General features: G+C 43.7%; 1 long non-coding RNA gene across 1 annotated transcript in view; it reads right to left on the reverse strand.

Moving 5' to 3' along the window:
- Positions 1-11766: 11766 nt before the first annotated feature.
- LOC142830918 (uncharacterized) overlaps positions 11767-18660 on the reverse strand; it is a 342722-nt gene continuing 335828 nt past the window's right edge. The window contains exon 4 of the long non-coding RNA XR_012906460.1: positions 11767-16091. This is a non-coding gene — a long non-coding RNA (uncharacterized LOC142830918). The remainder of the gene's footprint in view (positions 16092-18660) is intronic.

Here is an 18660-nt window from a genome sequence, read left to right on the forward strand (position 1 = left end):
AACAAACTATCCCAGGTTCAGGTATCAGTTGAAGTGGTCTGGGGAAAAAATGATAAATTAAACAGTAATATGTCACCAGAACCAAATGCCATCTACCTAAGCCCTAGTCTACACTAGAAAGTTGTGTCAAAATAACCCCCCTTATTTTGAAATAACTAGCCGAGTGTCCATACTACCAAGCCTATTATTTCAAAATAATGGGCTGGTTATTATGAAACCTGCTTTCCTCGAGGAATAACACTTATTTTGAAATTGCTATTTTGAAGTAGCATTAGTGTGAACACTCCAGTGCTGCTAATTTGAAATAATTGTCCACCAGAGGCCTCTCACAGCAGCACTTGTGACTGCTCTGGCCACACCTGCCAGCTCCACTGCTCCCCTTCTCCTGTGGAGCTTAAATCAGCAGGCTGCAGAAGGAGGGCTTATGGCAAGCCCTGGGCCATACAGCAGGAGCCAAGGGAGCCATGGCAGACCTCTGAGCCTCCCAGGGCTGTCATCACTCCTGATGCTCTCTAGGCTGCCACTGGCCAAGGACACAGGAGACCTGCAGCCTGGACTGGTGAGGAGATCCTGGACCTCATCGAGGTCTGTGGGGAGGAGACCAAACTCTAGGCTCTCCACAGTGGAAAGTGAAATGCCAGCGTCTACAGCTGTATGGCCGCCAGCCTGGCCAACAAAAGCCACACCTGGACCCTCGACCAGGTCCAGATGAAGACAAAAGAGCTCCGATAGGCTTACATCAAAGCCAGGGAGCAGAACGGACACTCCAAGGCAGCACCACATATGTCCATCAAGTCCGTTCAGGACATGCCTGGTGTCAGCCTCCATGAGAGCAGGGTTGCAGATGAGGAGGAGGAAGAGGAGGAGGAGGAGGCGGCCAGCCAGGTGATCATGCCTGCCAGCTGGGACCTGCTCCTTACCCTGGAGCCAGTCTGCGTCCCCTCCCCCCCCCCCCCTCCGAATGTCTCCCAGGCTTTGATAGGGGCAGACAAAGGGCTGTGAGGAGCTGCACACCCTTGCTTGGCCTACTCAGCCTGGGGGTCACACAACAGCCTGTGCACATGGAGTGCCCGTTTGGAGAATTCATCTCCATGACACTTTCCCACAGGAAACCCTTGGTCCTTCTCACCAGGTTCCTGGAGAGGCCTGTCTTACTCTGGTCTCTGTGGTGAGATACTTTCCCATGACAAGCCACCACATGCACTCGGGGAGCATCCATTCCTGGTCAAGCGTGGCAATCCTCAGGAGACTGAATCCCTGCATAGGAACGTGCCAGGGGGAGGAAATGGAGGGGAACCCCAGTAGCACTCTCTCTAGCAAACGGTGTCTGCCACTCACACACAGCTCCCCCAACACCCGGCTCCCTTGCCTCCAGCAGGCAGGGATGGAAATTCTCTCTCTGCAGGACACCACCAGTGCCCGCCCCGGCATATGCGAGACACAGAAGAAAGTTGAGGTTGCCCATCCACCCCTCCCACCTGCAAGCTCCTGGCTTGGCCAGCACCTTCCCATGCCTGCTTGCAGTGATGGTCCCCTGGGACATACAAGTCCCTGCAGGAAAGTGTCCACTGTGTAGACAACAGATGACCTTGCTTGAAGCACATCATCATCTGAACTGAGACCTTCGGTGTTGGCTTAGAGACTAGGATTAGGCTTCATACACAGTGTCTCCTAGGATGACTGCCCTTGGAACTTTTCTTCATAACTTTTCTTCATGCCATCCTGCATTCCAAGGTATTTCCCCAGTCCCTCCCCTATTACATATCCCCCAAAACAAACAGTCTTGTTTTCTCAACAAAGAAGGCTTTTTTATTTGCTCTGCAGAGCAGAGGGGAAGGTGGGAAGGGAAAGCAAGGGAAGCAAGGGGTGGGGGAGGAAAGGTACGCACAGGGAATAATGCAGGAGCGCTTTGTGGAGCACCACAGGGGAGAGTCTCAGAACTGGCCTTGCATAAAACTGTCCTTTGATGCCTCCCTGTTGAGCACAGCCCCTTGATGTGCTTGCCGAATGGCACTGGTATCCGGCTTCTCATGAGTCCTGGCCAGCTGTTCAGCCTCTGCCTCCCACCCTGGCAGGAAAGTCTCCCCCCTGCTCTCACAGAGGTTGTGGAGCACACAGCAGGCCACCATCAAAAAGAGTATGTTACACTTGCTGATTTCCAGATGGGTGAGGAGACTCAAGAACCACCCCAAATGCACACGCCATGACCATGCAGCACCTACTCAGCCTGGTGTTGAAGTGCTCTTTGGTGGGGTCCAGGCTGCCCGTGTAGGGCTTCATGGGTCAGGGAGCAAGGGGTAGGCTGTGTCACCCAGGGTGCAGATGGGCAAGTCCATCTCCCCGACTCTGATGGTGTGGTAAAGTCAGGGGAAAAGAGCCAGTGTGCATCTTTTAGAACAGACTTGAGTTCCAGAAGATGCGGGCAACATGCACATTCCCTGACCAGCCGACATTGATGTGTCTCTTGTGATCCACAAGGGCCTGCAGCACCATGGAGAAGTACCTCTTCCTACAGTCCAAGACACGGTGGTCAGGGGCCAGGATGGGGATGCGAGTGCCATCTGTGGCCCCCAGCCCAGGACAGCAAAGACATCCACTATCCTGTCTACATTCCCCAAAGTGACAACCCTCCATAGCAGCATGTAGCTGATCGCCTTGGCTACTTGCAGGAGCACAGCTCTGACTGTGGATTTCCCTACATCAAAGTGGTTCCCAACAGAGCGGTAACTGTCCGGCATTGCAAGCTTCTAGAGTGCAATGGCGACACACTTCTGCACAGGGATGGTGGGTCTCAGTTGGGTGTCCTATCACCTGAGGGTAGGAATGAGCTACTCACAGAGCTGCAAGAAAGTGGCCTTCCACATGTGGAAGTTCTGGAGCTACTGCTGGTCATCCCATAGCTGCAGGATGCTGTGATCCCACCAGTCTGAACTGGTCTTTATTCACCAGAAGTGGCATTTCACAGTGTCCAGGGGATTGAGGATCATTTGCAGCAGCAGGAGTTCCAGGACCTGAGTGAGGAGGGCCTCTGGTCCAGGCTGGTCCTCATCCTGCTAGAGCAGCATGTGGGCAGTCTAGACAAATTGCGCCATGAGGCACAACACAAGACCTGTGAGCCTGGCACTGCTTTGCAGCAGCACCGGCTCTATGTTGTGAGTGCTGCTGTCTCCACAAGGGTAACCAGAGCACACTGCGTCTGTTTTGTGTCCCACAAGGGGGAGGCAGTGGAGGAGTGGCAAGTGGTATACAGATGTAGAGAGGAGCCCCTCTCACACTGTGGAAGTACATATCACCGTTTGCCTGACCAAGCAGCCACAGGAAGTGCCCGCCTTTCTGGTGCCCTCCCCAGAGTACTTCTGGGGGCTCTAAGGCCAAGGCAGGTGCTGATCAGTGTGGACACATTATTTCACAATAATTATCACTAATTTTGATGCTCTCCTGTAGTGGGGACAGACTATTTCAATTTTGTTATTTTGGGAGTTATTTCAAATTCAGTAATTTTGAAGTAATTTCCTAGTGTAGACATGCCCTAAGAGTTAAGAACATAAGAAAGGCCAGACCACGTCCGACCGATGGTCCATACAGCTCAGTATCCTGTCTGCTGGCAGTGGCCAAAACCAGATACCACAGAGGGAGGGAACACAACAGGTAATCCTCATGTGTTCTGAAAATTCTCAAAATAATTCAAATATGGAAATCCAATAACTATTAACTGTGTGTAAGTAACCTCTCTCTTAAATAACCTTTTGTACCAGATGACTGGAGGATCTACAATCTAATGCCAATTTTTCAAAAAAGGACTACAGAGACAGTTCTGGCGATTCCTGGCCGGTAAGCTTAACCTCAATACCAGTTTGGTTGAAACTACAGTAAAGAACAGAATTATCAGACATAGGTGAACATGATATGTTGGACTGACATGGTATTTGTAAAGGGAAATCATGCCGCACCAATCTATTAGAATTCTCTGAGGGAGCCAACAAGCATGTGTGTCAGGGTGATAAAGTGGATCTAGTGTACTTTGACATTTAGAATATCTTTGATGAGGTCCTTCGTACCAAAGGCTCATAAGCAAAGTAAGCAGTCATGAGATAAGAGGGAAGGCCCTCTAATGGAAAAGTAACTGGTTAAAAGATAGGAAACAGAGGATCAGAATGAATGGTCACTTTTGAGAATGGACAGAGGAAAATAGTGGGGTTGCCTAAGGATCTGTACCGAGGTCAGTGTTCTTCAACATATTCGTAAATGATCTGACAAATGAGTAAACAGGGAGATAGCAGAGTTTGTAGATGATATAAAATTACTCAAGACAGCTAAGTCCAAAACTGACTGTGAAGAGCTGTAAAAGAGATCTCACAAAACTGGGTGAGATGCCGTCAATGAAATAGCAGATAAAATTCAGTGCTGGCAAGTGCAAAGTAATGTACACTGGAAAACAATCCCAACTATGCATAGAAAATCATAGGTGTTGCTAATAAAAAAAAAAGAGATCTTGGATTCATCACAGATAGTTCTCTGAAAACATCTGCTAAATGTACAGCAGCAATCAAAAGAATTAGGAATGCTCTGAACCATTCTGAAAGGGATAGAAAATAAGACAGTGGCATGATATTTTCTAAATAAATCCACGGTTCATCCGCATATCAAAAGCTATAATCAGGTCTGGTCAACTCATTTCAGAAAGAGATATTAGTGAAATGAGGTTTACAGGATCGGTCGGCAAAGGCTTCCCCAGCCGACAGATCCGCATCTAGACTGCCGCGCTGTGCCAGATCAGCTGATCATCGGCACAGCACAGTGGCCATGTTTATTTTAATGAAGGGGGGATTATTTAAATCCCCGCTTCTTTGACTATGCCGAGTAAATTATTTTACATGTCTCCATCGATGGAGCCATGTAGTCTAGACTTAGGGTATGTCTACACTACATTCTTCTTTCGAGAGAGGAATGCAAATGCAGGCGAGAAAAATTGTAAATGAAGCGAGGATTTGAATTTCCCATGCTTCATTTGCATTATGGCATCTGGGCACTTTTTTGAAATACCTTATTTCGAAAGAAGAAACACAGTCTAGAGGGGGTTATTTAAAAAAGCCCGCTTCTTTCAAAATACCCTTAAACCTAATTTTTTAAGGAGTAAGGGTTATTTCAAAAGAAGGTTTTATAAAAAAATAACCCCATCTAGACTGTGTTTGTTCTTTCGAAATAGGTTTTTTTTGAAATACCCTATTTCGAAAGAACAAACACAGTCTAGATGGGGTTATTTTTTTTAAAAAAAAACCTTCTTTTGAAATAACCCTTACTCCTTAAAAAATTAGGTTTAAGGGTATTTTGAAAGAAGCGGGTTTTTTTAAATAACCCCCCTCTAGACTGTGTTTCTTCTTTCGAAATAAGGTATTTCAAAAAAGTGCCCAGATGCCATAATGCAAATGAAGCATGGGAAATTCAAATCCTCGCTTCATTTACAATTTTTCTCGCCTGCATTTGCATTCCTCTCTCGAAAGAAGAATGTAGTGTAGACATACCCTTAGAAAAGAGATGACTAAGCGGAGATACGGTAAAGGCCTATAAAATTATGAATGGTGTAGATAAAGTGAACAGGAAAGTGTTATTTACCCCTTAGCATAACTTAAGAAATTAACTGGCAGCAGGTTTTAAACGAATAAAAGGAAGTACTTCTCCACACAAAGCACAGTCAGCCTGTGGAACTCATTTCCAAGTGACAATGAGAAGGCCAAAACTGTATCTGGGTTCAAAGGGTAATAAACTAAGTTCATGGAGGTTTGGTCCATCAATGGCTATTATCCAAGATGGTCACAGATACAATCCCATGCTTTGCGTGTCCCTAAATCTTCGACTATCAGAATCCAAGAACAGGGAATGACTACTCCATAATTACCCTCTTCTGTTTATCCTCTTTGAAGTATCTGGCACTGAAAATGTCAGAAGACAGGATAGTGGTTTAGGCAGACCTAATATGGTCACTCTCATATGCTTAAGTATTAAGTCTAAGTTTCTATCCCACAATAACCCACTAGTTAACAAATAAAATGAAAAGCATAAATGCTGGGAGGTATTTCTACAATACATGTTCTATAGAAACTCTGGGGCAGATTCTTTCCAGTGCTAATATACCTCTGGTGCAAGATCCCAGAGGAGGGAAGGAGGAGGAAGGAATCTGGGAATTAATTATGTCTCCAACAATTTCCCAAGCACGGAAGAAGTTACAGCACCATAGATGCTGCTCTAATTTAGGACAGCAGGCTATGGCCTTGTGTACATAGGCATTAGGTTAGTAGAGTTCCACTGGGAACATAACATCCTTATCTCCTCCATCCTACTGGGGTAAGCTAGTTGCATAGGAGACCGCACCAGTTGAAAGTGGAAACCCAGTAGCAACAAGATTCCCTTCTCCTTTGCATTATTCATACAGCACCAAGAGGTTAGAGCTTATATTGAGTAACTAGAATGCTCTAAAAGTTGAGTAACTTTTTAGTGACTCATTAAATATTTCATAGGAGTCTCCTAAAAAAGACTATATTAAAATGGTTAATATAAACAATCATCTATTAAAAAAGCTATGGACATTTGAATATTCTTCTGGCTGTGATCACCTCTGCCCTCAATCCTTAAAGGCAGTCATCTTAAATTAGCAAATTAAACCAGGAGCTAACTCAGCGTCAAAGGAAGAAACAGGGCAATCAGAACAGAGTTATTAAGGAAACTGGGATCTGTACTTTTAAACATGTTTTTATGACTCTAATAGCCAAAGATGCTCAGGAGTTTGAATTCAGTAGAAAATCAGCATAAACCTGCAGCATAATCTTAGTTTGAATGACAGACTCATGTACTTTGCTTATTGTTTCAGGAGCTATCATTTTTCAGGCTCAGATTGTTCTACAAAGGAATATCCCATAAGGCTTCAGTTTGTAGCTCTACCCCCAACATATTCCTGCAAACAATATAAATTAAGAACAGGCTGAGTGACAGATCTCAATAATGGTTGTCAATGGAGAATCATCATCAAATGGGGGTGTTTCAGTGGGGTCCTGAAAATGGGGGATGTTATTCAGAGCTTTGAACAAGGATCAAGAAGGAAGCACAAATTCACTGCTGACAAAATGTGCAGGTGAAAAAACTGGGGGAGAGATAAGTAACGATGAGGACAGGGCAGTCAGACAGAGCGACAAGGATCACTTGGTAAACTTGGCTCATTCACAGTGGGTTTAAACCAGTGATTCTCAAAGTGTGATCAACAGATCACTAGTGGTTCACGACTGTCATGCAGGTGGGCCACAGACTCAGGGCTCAGCTCCCCCACCACTGCAGGTAGCCCAAACTGGCACTCCAACTGTGCCCTACTGTGAGGTTGGCGCACAAGTGCCAGCTTCCCACTGCAGGGGGAAGGAGGAGGGAGAGCCTTCCAGGCTTAATCTGGCTCACAGGAGGAGGAAGTAGCTCTGCGTGCTGCTGCTCCTCCTCCCATCAGCTCAGGGAACAGTAGCACAGGCTTTCCCCCACTGCTCCCATTGCCCAGAATCACAGACAATGGGAGCAGCAGGCAATGGTGCTTGGGAGCAGTGGGAGGCACAGAGCCAGGTAAGCACCCCCCCATCCTCCTTATGCCACCAAGATCCCGCACCCCCACCCTGCTCCTGCACCCTCTCTCCCTACCTCCCACCCAGACCCCCTCACCCTCAGCCTGCTCCTGCACACTACTTACTGGTCAGACCCCTAACCCCAACCCGCTCCTGCATCCTATCTACTGGCCAGACCCTATCCCCTGGCCAGACCCTATCCCCTCATGCACCCATTTTGTCATCATGGCTGGCTGGCTGGCTGGTGGCCAGTGGCAAAGTCTATGTTGAGCAGGGTGGGCTGAGGGCCAGAAAGAACCACTGGTTTAAAACACAGCCAAAAATGCAGATGTATGCAAATAGGAACAAGGAATGCTGGCCACACTTGCAGAATGGGGGACTGTGTCCTTCAAAGTAGTGACTTTTAAAGGGACCAAGGGGTCAGAATAGGAAACAGCTCATTGTGGGCTCTCAATGAGATGTCATGGCAAGAAGCACTCATGCAAGGATGTAGAGTCAGGGAGAAGTAGTAAGGAGAGGATTTTACCTCTGCATAAGGACACTGATGATACTAAAGTACGACAGAGTGCTGATGTGCACATTTCAAAAGGATGAATCTGACCCAGTAGAACCAGGGGGAGAAGGATTTGGAAAGTCAGGGAACATACGACTGATTAACCTCCTTTACCTCTTGCATCTGAAGTTTTAACAGCTGGTGGTGGCATGCAGTAACATCTGAGGCTGCCTTAGTAGCAGCACAAACACTAGCAAATGGTAGGTTGGCAGTATATGTGGCAAGCAAGGCAGCCAGGACAATCAGAGCACTACATCACAGTGGGTCAGATCTAGTTTCCATGGGAAAAGAGATTATCTCCTTCCTCTTGAGCCTCACAAGTCACTGGTGTTAGGAGATACAGCACAGGCCACTGTTTACCATGACCACCACACAAAAGTCAGGTAGCGTAAATGCTGTTTGTGGATACTTATGCCAACAAAACGCTTCTACTTCTAAGGGGGTGGGAGGTTGGGATTCAAGAGGAGAGTGCTCCATTTACACTGCCACAGCAAAATGTTGGTGTTTCAGGGGTGGAGCAGGGTTTAAGCACCTGTGCCAACAAAAGTTGTCATTCAAAAGTCTTTGAAGCCTCTTTCTTTTTCTTTCTCTAGAGGTCTTTGCCTTGGTAGAACAGATCTCAGTGCCAGAGCCCAAAGGCGTAATTACACAAGAAGCTCCTACCTCTGTCTGCTGTGCACTTCTGAATGTTTACAGTCAGATGGGGTGGAGTCTCACATCCACTGCTCTCAAAGGGCATTATTCTGGTAATTACACAAAATTCTTAGATTGTGAGCTGGCTTTCAGAGAAATATCACGAAGCTTTTTTATTGAAAAAAAATTCGGTCCATAGTGAAAGTACAACCCTTACCCCCAACCATTTTGTACTGTTCTCTCACTCTTCTTTGCATTTCCTCCTTCACACTGAATTCTGGTGTTATGGGTCACTCTGCCCTGACTGAAATCTTCAGTTAAAAAATAAGTGTTGCAAATGGATCATTCATTTATCAGCATATGTCCACAAATGGTTAGCTAGATAACTAGTGCAGAGAAATGTTTAATTAGAAGAAACAGAAGATTTAGTGCCTGTCAGTCACCATGCTATCATCTTTCCTAATATAACCAGTACTCTTGCACTCATGTTAGAGAAGGACAGCTTTATAATTAGAATGGCACTGACAATTTAAAGTTGTAAGTCTATACAGTGTTCCTGGGTAAAAACACATTAGTAATCATTCAAAAAGGATTGTAACAAAAGGGTTTGATCTGTTTAAGAACACCAGACTCAGGCAACATGGTCTGAAATAATTAAAAGTCAGCACACATATAAGTAAACATCACACACAATAATTATCGACATAGAAATGCTGGGGCCACTTAGCACATCTACATTTATAGTTTTTCTAACAAGTCAGTACTTGTATCCCTTAGTGGTTGGCTCTGTTGAGACTGCTATCCACAAAATCTATGTTCTTGCTTAGCAAGAGTTTACTTAGGAAGGAAGGTGGAAAGAAAGAGTTTTTTAGAATAATATGGGATAGTGTAACTAAGAATAAATGGATGAACTAGAAGAAAGAAAAAATATAAACAAAATGAATGGAATAGTTTTCTATTGGGGAGATTAGTTAGACAGTAGAGTGGCCAGTCTCAAAGTGAACTCCACTAAAACCAGTCAAACCCTTTCCGTGTTTTCACTGGATTTTGAATCATGTACATGCTTTAAAACAAGCTACTACCGGGAAGGAAAAACAAGCAAATATGGCACATGTAAGCCCTTTAACAAGGCTGAAAAAGCAGCAGCTTTTGGAAATGTCACCATGGGATTAAAGGAGAGTGAGTTTTTTTTATCGTGCCAGAAAAGTGGACTTTCACTCAGACCTCTGAACAATAGAAATAGCAATTGCTGCTAGAGATTGGGAAAAGACAAGAGGTCTAATTAAGATCCTTTCTAGCCTGAGTTCTCTAGTATTTGAGTAATCAAGATTAAGGGTAGGCTGGAAAGCAAATGTATGTGTGCATGCACGTGTACACGTGTGAGCAAGAGGATATTAATCCCACATACTTTTACCCTTCCCAAATAATACTTATAACTGATTAGATAGACTCAACTACTGTGTTGCTAGAAATTAAGTTCAGAGATTGTGTCACTACTGTAATGGGTTATTGATCACTTCACCAAGAGCTTCATAGATCAGGGGATTTAGAATCCATTAAATGAATGCTAGCCTTGATAAATCTAGATATTACAAGCCTTATTAGATTCCCCCAGTTTTAAACTTGCATTTTTTTCCCAGTCACAGTTTTATATTCAGCTTTCCATGCATAGACATCTTGTTCAGATGTTTGATTCATCAGTTGTATTCTTCACCTGTCCTAGGATTCTTGGAACAGTTCTTTTTAAAGAAAAGTAGTGTGCATTCCTCATTACACTAAAATAGAATACGCAGTGTTGCCAACTGCTGGGGGTCGGTAGGAGAGATTGAATTCCACTTGTATACTAGTCTACGTTCCATATGTGTGTACGATCCTTTCTAGTCCTCCTTCCTCAACATAAGCAGCATCCCAGTGCCAAAGGAAATAAACGCAGCTGGTTCTGATAGTTCTTTCACTTATATTAATTTTAGATCAGTGTCACTCCACAGATTTTACTGGAGTTAACACCTACTTTACACCAGTGTGCGATCAGAATAGGGTAGCCTGGGAATTGAGTAAACTCAGGGCTAGAGGACATTTATCAGCATTCTGCAGGATCACACTTGGATGGACATGGAGACTGAACTACTTCACACCCATTGGAATGCTCCCTTAGATCAGGATTGAAGTCTCTGTGCATTCCAGGCTAGCTATAGCATCTGTCTCTTTAGCATTTCAGCATGGCAAGCTATTATGGGGGAAGCTAACACCACCATGGCTGTTCTGAGAATAGGTCAGTCGCCGGGGCTGTCAACCTGCCACATTTCCAATGCACAGTTTAAAAAATGTAAACAAACCTTGAACCATATTAGATTAAAGTGGGAAGAGGAAAAGGAGCACAAAGATTTCTCAAGGAAATCAAATTGAAGATCCTTTTATCTACCCGCTTGTGACATGTGCTCAAAGGACACGTGCAACTTTTTAACTTCAGTCTTCCCCTCCTCTTGTTGTTCCTAGCCTTAATGTGACTAATGTGGGTGTAAGACTGTGAACGAGAGGGAAGAATCTGCTCAGGAAGATATGTAATGAGGAAAATTCAAAGCACTATTGGGCTTTGTGATCTCCTCAAAGAGGGCCAGATAATAAGGAAAACACTCTTATTTCTGCTTCCTTTTACTCTGTGATATGCTTCAGTAGGCTCAGGAAACCTCTGAGTGGAGGAAGGTACTATTCAGTGGGAGTAAGGGGGTCAGAATATAAGAGTCATGTGGCTCTATCAATTTATCTGCCTATCCCAGGGGTGGCCAACCCGCGACTTGCGAACCTCATGTGGCTCTTCAAAGGAAAAATTGTGGCTCACACATCCACAGCTCTTCTCATGGTCCCCTGCTCTGACCTTTTTTCCTTGTCTGGGCAGGGCACCACTTGGCATAGTGAGATCTGACACTGTGGCCAACGGAACCCTGCTTGGGCCACAAGTGGCTCTGAAAAAGGAAATGGGTTGGTTTTTTTTTAGTTGGTTGGTTCAGCTTCTTTCCCTTGGCTCTTTGCACTGTACCCACCACTATTTTGGCTCTTCGTCTGTAACGGATTGGCCACCCCTGGCCTATCCCATCATTTGTACCACTCTCAACCTCACCCCATCCCGTCATGTTATTACACGATGGAGTTAAAAAAAGCCTCTGTTTTGAACTCTGAGAACAATCCTGCCATTGAATAAAGCATAGTCTTACTACTAGAATTTGGCCACATGAAAAACCAAACTTATGTACGGTGACTTCTTGTAAGTAATGGCACTGCTATTGCCTCAGGCTATGTCTAGACTACGGAATTTTTCCAGGATACCAGAGGTATCCTGGAAAAACTCTGCCACATCCAGGGAACGCACCTGCTATTCCGACATTTTTTGTGGAAGAGCAGACGTGCTCTTTTGGATGCCCTGTCTTCCTTGTGCCACAAGGAAGAAGAGCTCTTCCGAAAGAGAAGGTTTTTCTGAAATTTGGCCGAGTGTAGATGGGCCAAATTTTGGAAACCCTCTTCCGAAAAAACTCTTGGAAAAAGGTACGCAAATTACGGAGCACAATTTACGTACTTTTTTCCGACAAAAAGCGGCAGTCTAGACATAGCCTCAGAGACTAGACAGCAAGAAGAGGGTCTGATTCTGATCTTGTTTACATACTTTAAAATAGGAATATCTCTGATGAAGTTAGTGAACTCTCACTAGAGTAAATCTAGTGGACATAGGAACATAATCATGTCCACAGAGCATAGAAAGAGGAATTGTATAAGGACAGGAGCTAGGAAGTGCTGTAAAGTTCAGTGTAATAATCCACCTTCTCTTACTTTTTTACTTTTCTCTGCTTAGCATAAGTGACTTTAGACCCAGCAAAGGCAGTAGAGTCCCTAGCCTTAACTGAATCAATAAGAAGTGGGACTGAGGGTGATGCAAGTTCTATGGAGCCATAGCCTGATAGGAAGGTACAGTGATCTGACTCAGCTGTGACTTCTTTGCATTGGGACTTCTCACCCCCTGCCTTGTAAAAAAAGCAGAAGAGGCACAGTGCTAAGAAGTTTCCTCGCTACTACACCACATTGACAAGAGTGGAGAGAAAGGGCATTTAGAATCTCTCTAGCAACTCTTCAGCACAAAGAGAGATTAGTATAGGTGAGGCCACAGCATCTTAGTTTAAGTCACCAGTACAAAAGAAATATACATGATCTCATTCCTGAAAACTAATCTACTTGATAAAGCCATCCTATAAACTGCTTCACCCAGCAGAGGTTTATCACTTTGCAGCCACAGCAGTGTTTACAGAGCCTCTGCCCAGGGTCTGTAGGGCTCCAATCTAATTATATTGATCTTTCATCTTCATGAATATGAAGCTTTGCATTTTTATTCTTCAGAACTTGCCAGCACTAGATCACTAGTTGGTTCGTTGTTTAAACAGAACTGCTCTCATCTATTAGGACACTGATCTAACTGCAAAACAGCATGCATTGGATGTCAGCAGAATAAATTACTGTTGTGGAAGTGTCACCCCTTTTGGACCCCTTAATTGATTTATGAAAGCAAATTGTGATATGATTTCTGCCTCTGACCTATGTGCAGCATATGCTAAGAGAAAGGGTGTGTCTTAGTCACTGAATAGAGGAAACTGAGCAGGTCCCAAAGGTGATGTATTCAGCAACTGTGGGAGGATAATGGAATCTGTCACCTCCGGCAAGGGTATTTGTTTCCAGACAACCAGGAACTAGAATGGAGAAGCAATTCACATGCCTTTCAGAGCTGAAAGAAGATGCTTCATAGCAGCAGAGAGGAAGAGGAAATCAATTAAATGGAGGAGTGAGCAGAGGAATTAAAGGAATCAAAAACAATTCTCTATTCACCTGTAGACGGAAATCAATGCCTAACATGGTGTTTGTCTGAGGGATCATCATTCCCAGAAATGACATTTCAGACCACTGCTTTATTCAAACTGTATCCAAATATTTATACCCATCTGTAAACCATCCAGGAGTGTACAGTAACAGAAAAGGGAAAGAATAAAGTCATTTAGAGGTTATCAGAGTACATTCAAAGATTAACTGTGTTTGTGCGGGGGACGGGACAACAGTATCTTACACAAAATCAGAAAATTTGAGTTTTGTGCCAACTTAATCAATGTTTAAGCCCTTAGGATGTTGCTATGTTTATATCTCCAATTTAAACAAATATAATAAATAAGCTCACATAATCCTACCGTTTGGGATGAATCTAGAATTTGCAGAAAAAGAGAGCAGGTAAACGAGGCTCCAGTTTTCTGATCAGCTTGGAAATGTGGCTACAATTTTTTAACAAAAACTGGATCTTCTGTGTTGGAAACTGGTAGGTCATCCAATCTTAAACCAGTTGGTTTTCCATTGTCATCTCTGAGTAGCTCCCTATATCTGTCATGTAGCTGTCTTGGGTAAGACTGCTATTCAAAACCACCTAGTGCTATCCAGTTAAGTCTTTGTAGGTATTTGGGAACTATAAAAAATGATGATCCACCAGGAATCTGCCTATAGGAGGAAAACATAAGTTGGTGGAAATCTTAACAATGATGGAAAACGAGTTTTAAAAAAAGAAACCCATTTTAAAGGGTAAGCAATTAAAACACCATTTAAAAACCCACACATTCATTGGTAAGAAAAGAACAAGAGGCTTACATATCTGCCCCAACAGCAGCATGCTTTTCTCTTCCCAGATGCTGCCATCTCTTTTGGTCTCTGCAAAGAACTTATGCCATCCAGCAGAGAACAGGTCATTCTGGAAGATGAATGCTGAGGCTATGGACCTGGATAGTTTGAATCATGATACAGGTTGGACCTCCCTGGTCCGGCACCCTTGGGACCTGACTGGTCCTGGATGAGGGATTTTGCCTGATCAGAGGAGGTTATTTTTGGACCCCTATTACCAGGCCTCCTGGCCTGGCCACTGGCCTCCCAGCCACCGCCTGCTGGCCCTGCTGCCCTGCCAACCTGCTGGGCAGCCATCACTACTGTGGCTCCACCAAGCAGCCTGGCACTGGGGTTCTAAGCAGCCACACACACGCCAGGTCTCCCTGGTCAGCCCCATGAACTACACATTGGGGCTTCCTGAGCAGCCATGTGCACTGAGCCAGGGCTCCCTGCGTAGTCCCCTGTGCGCCGAAACTCCCAGCCCCACTGGGCAGCCCCGCTGCCATGTGCTGGGCAGCACCGTCATCAGCTCCCTGCGGGCAGCCCACTGACATTTTGTCAAAGTCCACTGGACAAGCATTCTAAATAGCACTTTGATTCTATGCATAGATGCTAGTCTGATGGCTTGCAAAATGCAATGCAAGAGTATTTTCTTGTGATATTTTTATCTGGCAGGTGTTTGGTGAGGCCATTTGTGATGCTTTCTTAAATTGAATCTCCTTGAATTTTTTTCGTAACACAAGGAAATAGGGGTAAATTTCGACTGGGCGAGCCCTCTGATATCTGAATGGTTACGCTGAAAATTGCATGCACAGACACACATGTGCCTGTGCTTTGCAGGTGCATATACTCATGGGTTCCTAACATAAACAGTCTAACACCTAAGTCCATGTGTAACTATGTTAAGTGCATATAAGCGTGTTCTCTCTCTAGTGCCTGGCTTTGGGACAATTACAGAGTGTACTAGATAAGGCACATCTAAAGCAGAGGTCTGTGCTTTAGCACCTACTGTCCATGTTCTGCTGCTGATCCATGATATGAGGGAATTATTGCACATACAAGTGTAATCCTTCTGCCAGGCTGAGTTAATAGCTGCAAGGGCTCAGTATCTAGGGGTCTCCTCCCAACAAGGTAATACAGCACCGGTTTGAGCCCCCACCCAGTGACCTGGAAAATCTTACATACACCCCTGGGCGCCTCAAAGAGGCAATTCTTCCCCTCTCGCAAGCACAGAGCCTCGATATAGCAGCAAATCTTTAACAGCATGAGGTAACCGACCTCAGCATTAAATTGGGAAAACACCACAACTCGGATTCATAGACCAAACATGAGCAAAGACCCACCTCCCCAGCCGCAAATCACCCAAAGTCCCCAAAAGTCCAACACCCCAAGAGTCTCTTGAGTCCAGCAACCCAAAAATCACCCAAAGTCTGCCACCCCAAAAGTCTCTGCCCCGGGTCAGTGCCGCCCCAGGGTTCAAAAATTCACCCAGCAGGGTTTTACCATCCCAACCTGGAGGGGGGCGGGGGCTGATACACCTTACATGGTCCGCTGATGGCTCCGCCTCTCTGTAGGGTTCTGCTGCCGCCGTCAACACATTCATAAGTGAAAGTCATGGCTGAAAATCTGGCCTGTAAAGGATGGAAAATGCTGGATTTGCAGGCAAACTCTGCATTTTTAAGTCATTCATACAGTGTATATTATGCTTTGTGAGAGCCAGAAATGCAAAAGCAGTCTGCTTTACCCCAGCTGAAACAGGAATTCTGTCCTTGACATGCATGAACAAACCTTTGAGCAATGGGAGTCTATTAATGACTTTGTGCTGCTGCAGATCATTCTGCTTCAAACACTAGCACACTAGTTCATGGAGCTTGTATCCTTTCCCCATGAAGCCATTATTTGTCAGCCCATCCCTTTTGTTTCCATGTTTAATAATAAGACGTGGCGCATGCAAGAGTACTATGACACTATCAGAAGCAGGGCACTGAATATGGCCACTAGGCTCTTTGTTAGATGCTGTAATGAAAAATCCAAGTCACATTGGCTACGTCTAGACTGGCATGATTTTCCGCAAATGCTTTTAATGGAAAAGCTTTTCCGCAAAAGTGTCCGTGCCAATCTAGATGCGGTTTTGCGCAAGAAAGCCCCGATCGCCATTTTCGTGAAATGAGGTTTACCGGAGTGGTCGACAAAGGCTTCCCTTGTCAACCGATCCGTGTCTAGACTGACGTGCTGTGCCAGATCAGCTGATCATCAGCACTGTGTGGTGGCCATTTTTATTTTAATGAAGTGGGGATTATTTAAATCCCCGCTTCTTTGACTATGTCGAATAAACTATTTTACATGGCTCCATCGACGGAGCCATGTAGTCTAGATGTACCCTTCGAGACTTTGTTCTTCATTTTTTATTGTCCTATCCTTAAAATAAGATCATTCCTCGCTTAAGTAGGTACCTAACTTAAAATACATCACCACTTCCACTGAAAGTAAACACATGCTTGCATACCTTGCTGATTCTGGGCCTTATACATGTTACATTTGCTACATTTTGTATGCTAATATTGGATTTCAAAATCACAGTATTTGGTAAAAAAAAAAAAACCTTTCACAAAGCGAAAAAAAATCACTAACTTTCTGTCTTCCTTTGAAAATGTTTACTTTTATAGTAGTCCATAAAATGTATAAGAAGAGGGATCTAAAACACAAATTTACATTTGTTAGTTCAAGGTTGTTTCAACTATCATAGTGATTTCAAAGATCGGAAAGAAGCTTGAAAATAGAATTGAAAACTGAGATGCTACTTGATCACAAGAATTTTTCCCCGTAAGCAGACTTCATGGAGGAGTTGTCACTTATATCTAGTTTAGTAACAGATATGGTTTAATTTTTAAAATATTAAATCAGAGAGAAGATAGAGTCAATGCAAATAATTAGTTTAATATATCAAACTGCTGTTGCTTATATAAGTTACGCTGGGATTATACCTTGGTAAAAATGGGGATGTTCTTTAAAGATGTTACCAAGGCAGATGATAAATGAGCTCTCATTTCAGTTCTTCTCAAGTCGGCTAGTATAAACTCAAAAAAACCATAAAAGAAATCAATCTTTATGATGCATTTTCTTTTTTAAATCTTATGCTTTCAAGATAGATGCCCACAATAAACAACCATTTTTATTGTACACAAAGATTTTGCTATAGTATCTAGAGAAGAAACAACTATCTTACTATGCAGAGAAATACAAAGAAGGCAGGAAAATATTGTAAATCTTTTAACAACTACAGCTGAGCAAATAATTAAATAGCTTCTTTTTCTGTTCACACAAATTTCCATAAGCAGATTGAAATTTCCTTGATGTTTTTGTCACTTGACCTAATTCAATAAATACATTTTCTTTCTTTCTTTTTAAATACAAGATATATTATGAATATTCAGAATTAAAGCGATATTTCTTAGTTTTGTTTTGCTAGATAAATCACCTGGTAATTCATCTGTTTCTTGACTGAAGAGGTTTACCAGCTCTTCTAGGTAAATCTACTTGTGTGTGCTAATTTATAGCTAGTTGTCCACAAATATTTCAGTCAGAAGAATTCTCACCTGTCCACTCAGGGGGGAAGCAAGCTTGAATGAGTATTAAAACTATGTAAAGTAATTTAAAAATTTAGCCAAATGTTTGTGAATTTTGAAAGTTGACCTATTATCAACATTCATTTGACATGGTGATGGGTGACAGCAGGACTCATAAGTACATAAAAATTGCTTAAGAAAGGTATTGAAAGCCTATGGCTTTGCCCATTCAAAATTAGACAAGACAAGAATGTAGAACAATAGATTCTAGAATGGATGGAAAGAAGTCCTGGGAGCCTTTTATTGTCATTTAGGTGCTCGCATGACACTGATTGTCCTAAACAAGAAAGGTCCTGTTTTCTGAGTTCCTATTTTTGTGCATGACAGGACAGGCAAGGTCACAGATCTCATTCACGCCTATGCATGTAATGTCTCACCAGACAAGGAACTACTGTAATTCATATGCATTTGTCTCCAACTCTGAATAAGTGGCCATTCTTTATCCACCAGCTATGATGGAAAACTATTTACTGAGCACTACCTCTGGGTGTCTGAACAATTAATTCTTGCCTGGAAGAGCTCATAATCTTCTGCAGACTGAAGGCAGGTCAGAAACACAAGACTACAAGACTGA

The sequence above is a fragment of the Pelodiscus sinensis genome, chromosome 11, assembly GCF_049634645.1.
Source record: "Pelodiscus sinensis isolate JC-2024 chromosome 11, ASM4963464v1, whole genome shotgun sequence".
NCBI classification, from domain to species: Eukaryota; Metazoa; Chordata; order Testudines; family Trionychidae; genus Pelodiscus; species Pelodiscus sinensis.